At 40.5% G+C, this 5,000-nt stretch overlaps 1 protein-coding gene and 2 long non-coding RNA genes across 4 annotated transcripts in view; all 3 read right to left on the bottom strand.

Annotated features, from left to right (window-relative positions):
- Positions 1-1,363, bottom strand: part of LOC143114368 (uncharacterized) — a 1,832-nt gene extending 469 nt beyond the window's left edge. Inside the window, exons 1-3 of one of the 2 annotated variants that reach the window (XR_012984905.1) lie at positions 1,000-1,363; positions 292-359; positions 1-47 (exon numbers count right to left, since the gene is read on the bottom strand). The exon at positions 1-47 is cut by the window's left edge and continues 64 nt beyond it. This is a non-coding gene — a long non-coding RNA (uncharacterized LOC143114368). The remainder of the gene's footprint in view (positions 48-291; positions 360-999) is intronic. The other variant, XR_012984907.1, reaches the window with a different exon arrangement.
- The window catches only part of tafa3b (TAFA chemokine like family member 3b), a 134,362-nt gene that overhangs the window by 124,039 nt on the left and 5,323 nt on the right, over positions 1-5,000 (bottom strand). The gene's annotated exons all lie outside the window — the stretch shown is intronic.
- The window catches only part of LOC143114451 (uncharacterized), a 1,975-nt gene continuing 917 nt past the window's right edge, over positions 3,943-5,000 (bottom strand). Inside the window, exons 2-4 of the long non-coding RNA XR_012984921.1 lie at positions 4,906-4,973; positions 4,552-4,662; positions 3,943-4,421 (exon numbers count right to left, since the gene is read on the bottom strand). This is a non-coding gene — a long non-coding RNA (uncharacterized LOC143114451). The remainder of the gene's footprint in view (positions 4,422-4,551; positions 4,663-4,905; positions 4,974-5,000) is intronic.

Here is a 5,000-nt window from a genome sequence, read left to right as displayed (position 1 = left end):
CTTACTCCTTTTCACCGTATCTTCATGAACAAAAGCTGCCTGCTCCACTATGTGTTTGAGAGACAAATGCCATGCAATAGAATAATATAATTAAACAAAATGACACAACAATGAAATAGCACAAAGATAATCTTAACCAATATATAAATTGCTATTGGACAAAAAAAAAAATCAAAAAGTTGTCTGTATTATTATAATTTGCATAATTTATTATGCAATACTTTTCTATATGTATTTAACATCAATAAGAAAAATACCATTACAAAAAAAACACCAAGTTGGGTAACTTACGTAGCCATTAGATCCTTTAGGAAAGGTAATCTTACTTCCAAGTGGCCATGTTCTGCCTTGGTGGGTATCTGTGAGAAGGATTAACGTTAGATTTACTTTAGACCATTATCAAGCTCTGAGTAACTTTATAACATTATAGAATGGTTCTGAGTTGCTCCCTCTAGCTTCTAACTAGATAAGCAATGACAACCAGGATGTTCTGGTGAACATAGGCAACTCAACTAATTAATTTTCACCTAAACAAAATGACAGTGTTGAGAGTGATCATGCTTACTGCATGTATGCACTTACCAGGCTTCTTTCACCTGCACTACCGTTGATATTAAACCAGCCTTTCAGGGAAGTTAGCAAGTATGTATGGCTAACAGTGCTAGGATATGCTCATATATCTATGGGCTAAGCTAGTTAGGATAATGATTGCTAGTGAAAGTTGGCTTTAATGGCTTCCACAAAAACTTAACATTGACATGGGAAATAGTAGATAAAACACACACACAAATCATTTCCTTACCATTTATCACGATAGTCATGCATTATTGAAGGAGTTTGAACTCCATTTAAAAATATCTGAATTCATAGCTAACCTAGGCTAAGTTGCTAGCGAATGCTAATGTTAGCCTTTAAGCCAACAATCTGACTCCATTACTGTAACAGTAGGCTATTTACAATGTACAAACCAAATTTCGATAAATTGCAACTACACCTTACCTCTGAATAGCTTTGCCTCCTCTTCCACAAAGATTATTCCATCCTGCACATGTGTTTTCTCACACCAAGCTCCTCACTGAAAGTTGCTCCATTTCTTGGTGAGTGAGATGAACAAAGTTGAGGGGGAAAATAACGGTTGCTCCCGTCCCGAATCTCCTCCCCCAACAACTTTTGAGTGACCAGCCATGTACTTTTTGTACCCTTAGGTACAAATATGGTCCCTTTGCGAAAAGGTACATTAATGATCCAGGAACGGTACATATTAGTACTTTAGGGGCTCAATTTTGTTCCCTTTAAGGTACAGGGTCAAAAGTTGTACCTAAAAGAACAAAAATGTACCCCAACCGTACCCCTATTTTTGAGAGTGCACACACAGACACATACACAACCTCTTTTGCTCTCCCTCAGATGCAGTCAGTATAAACATGTTGTTGAGACACAGTTTTGGAAGGCTTCTCATGTTGATCTCAAGCAGCAGTGAGTCCTCACAGGCACTCTGGGAATTGTAGTTCTTTGGTGTGAGCTGTTAGATGTAAACACTTTCACACTCTTTGAGCCGCCATCTCAGGCTTTTATCTCCTTCTACAAACCACAAGTGAACTGATCGACACACACACACACACACACACACACACACACACACACACACTCACACTCACACACACACACACACACACACACTCACACACACACACACACACACACACACACACACACACACAATGTACACACACATGGTGGCCATTTGTCGGGCTCATGTCTCTTATAAAGCATTTATTCTGATGACTCAGACATGTGACACTGTCCTGGTACCACTGAACTCACATGCCCCTGTGTGTGTATGTGTGTGTGTGTGTGTGTGTGTGTGTGTGTGTGTGTTAATCCATGTAATACTGATCTCCTTAAAGCGCACCTCTACCTCTCTGTGTCTGAGTTTGTGTGTGATATGGATATGTGCTTATTTCCTGATGTACTAGTCTCCTTAGAGAAACTTGTGTGTGTGTGTATGTGTGTGGTGTGTGTGTGTGTGTGTGGTGTGTGTGTGTGTGTGTGTGTGTGTGTGTGTGTGTGTGTGTGTGTGTTGTGTGTGTGTGTGTTCCTTAAGGGTGAGTGTGTGTTTGTGTGTGTGTGTGTGTGTGTGTGTGTGTGTGTGTGTGTGTGTGTGTGTGTGTGTATGTGTCTGTGAGCATCCATGAGGTTGTGAGATGGTGTCACTGTCACAGTCACCTGATGCCAGGTCCACTTCTCCATCTCACTAACGAGACAGAGAGAGAGAGGAGAGAGAAGGAGAGCGAGAGGGAGAGAGAAAGAGAGAGAGGGAAGGAGAGAGAGAGAGGAGAGAGAGGGAGGAGAGAAGATGGGTCAAGGGTTGAGAGAAAGAGAGACAGATAGAGAGAGAGCGGAAAAGCAGAACGCTGCCTGACGTAAAGAGAGAAACCCAAGCGCCAGCGAGGACAGAGATGAGTTCAGAGGCCCCCATGAAGGACACTGGAGCCGGACCCTGCAGCGGCCCTCATGAAGGACACTGGAGCCGGACCCTGCAGCGATAACGCGCTCTAAAGCTGTGCACCACACCACCATTTAACATTCACCATTTACACGCTCCAAACTATCTGTGATGGTACGACACAGGAGGCAGCGAAAGAAGGAGAAGAATGGTGAAAGAGAGGAGAGGAGAGGAAGAGTGGAAGAGAGAGAAAGAGGGAAAGAGAGGAGAGGAAGAGTGAGCCGCATCAGAGTCATGCTTTATATGGGTTCAAACTTGGTGTTTCATCAGCTGATCAATCGCTGGTCATTGCTGGAGGCAGAAGCCAAAGTACACTGAGAAAAGGTCTGCTATGGGCAATCATCTATCATCTACAGGTGAACACACACTGCCCATAGCTACCACCACTCTACAGGTGAACACACACTGCCCATAGCTACCACCACTCTACAGGTGAACACACACTGCCCATAGCCACCACCACTCTACAGGTGAACACACACTGCCCATAGCTACCACCACTCTACAGGTGAACACACACTGCCCATAGCTACCACCACTCTACAGGTGAACACACACTGCCCATAGCCACCACCACTCTACAGGTGAACACACACTGCCCATAGCTACCACCACTCTACAGGTGAACACACACTGCCCATAGCTACCACCACTCTACAGGTGACACACACTGCCCACACTCTAAGAAATGGAAGTACCAGTGTGTACCTAAGTCGGTACAAATGCTTGTCGCTGGGGCAGTACCCTTTTGAAGTACAATACTGTACCTATGAATGCAGGTACATTTGTGTACCCTAGCCATCTGTACCCATCAAGGTACACTTGTGTACCTGTAATGACTAAAATGTACCTGTATATATCATTATCACATAGTACCCTTAAAAGGTACTATTCTGTACTTCAAGGGTACAACCCCAGTGAAAATTTAAGGTGGTATAACTAAAATATATGCACAACCAATAAGTACATTTAAATGTTTATTCTGGGGGGATATTACACACAATACTTCACATGAATACAGGTACAATAAATGTTAACATGTTCATATTAAAAACACATTCATATCAAAACATCAAAATATCTTATATCCATATCAATATACATATTCACGTAAAACATGTTATGACTCTTAATGTAAGTGTAAATAATAAAACACTTTGGTTTACAATATTTTCCCTGAATAGCCACATTGTGTTTATACGCAGAAGGAAAAAAATATATTAATTTGCACGATAGCACTAATAACACCTTTATATGATCTATAAAATACCAATATTTGAGCTAGTAATTACTCCAACAAACCTTGTATGCTTTCAAGTTCATGTTAATACTCGTGTATGTGACAGTGATGAAAATACAGTATCTGCTTGCCATAACCATTACACGTTGCAAAATTAACAAAGTCCTTGCAGTAACTTAGTAGCTATGACCTTAGATCTCATTCACAGTGCATACACCATAGAATTGAGTGAACGATATGTGTGATGTAATGAGTCATATAGCGACATTTTAGAGTAGTATCTCAGAAAACAATGTGCAAGCCTTTGGGAAATATTAGCAAGCCTGTAAAAATGTACAATATATTGTTACAATGTTCATTACCTCACCAATAAATCAATCAATCAGAAAACACACTCCAATCCTTCCAATCATGAGGCGAGCCACTAAAAAGGCAAGAGTCTCAAAAGGCACCAAAGTTCAATTTCAAAAACTGGCAGAAATCCAACATATTCTTCAGGAGAGTGTGCTAAGTAAAGGTCAACAGCAGTAGAGGCTGCTGTTTTCCCCCTCTTCAACTTCTGTTCCTCTGCATATATCCACTTTGACTTAGACTGGAACCTTACTTGATCTACAGGACGTTCACATATTTTCAATAGCAGTGGTAGCCTCACCAATGACAGCAGGGGTTTTACATCTGTTGGAAGCAAAATGCAAACACAAACCTCAGAATAAGATTTTTTTCAACCACACAAATAAATAGCCTCAGACAGATTGTGTAAAATACCTTGTCTAATACATGTATGTAACTATATGAATCTGCTCACCTGGCATAGATCAGCGTTGATTCATTACAAGTTCCATGGACCGGCTGACTCTCCCAAACTTCTCCTTACTCCTTTTCACCGTATCTTCATGAACAAAAGCTGCCTGCTCCACTATGTGTTTGAGAGACAAATGCCATGCAATAGAATAATATAATTAAACAAAATGACACAACAATGAAATAGCACAAAGATAATCTTAACCAATATATAAATTGCTATTGGACAAAAAAAAAATCAAAAAGTTGTCTGTATTATTATAATTTGCATAATTTATTATGCAATACTTTTCTATATGTATTTAACATCAATAAGAAAAATACCATTACAAAAAAAACACCAAGTTGGGTAACTTACGTAGCCATTAGATCCTTTAGGAAAGGTAAGCTTACTTCCAAGTGGCCATGTTCTGCCTTGGTGGGTATCTGTGAGAAGGATTAACGTTAGATTTA

The sequence above is a fragment of the Alosa pseudoharengus genome, unplaced genomic scaffold (assembly GCF_046254945.1).
Source record: "Alosa pseudoharengus isolate Yale_2024_CS ecotype anadromous, Long Island Sound unplaced genomic scaffold, YU_APseudo_1.1 YU_APseudo_1.1_scf_9, whole genome shotgun sequence".
In the NCBI taxonomy this organism is placed as follows: Eukaryota; Metazoa; Chordata; class Actinopteri; order Clupeiformes; family Clupeidae; genus Alosa; species Alosa pseudoharengus.
This window is presented reverse-complemented; position numbering and strand designations above follow the sequence as displayed.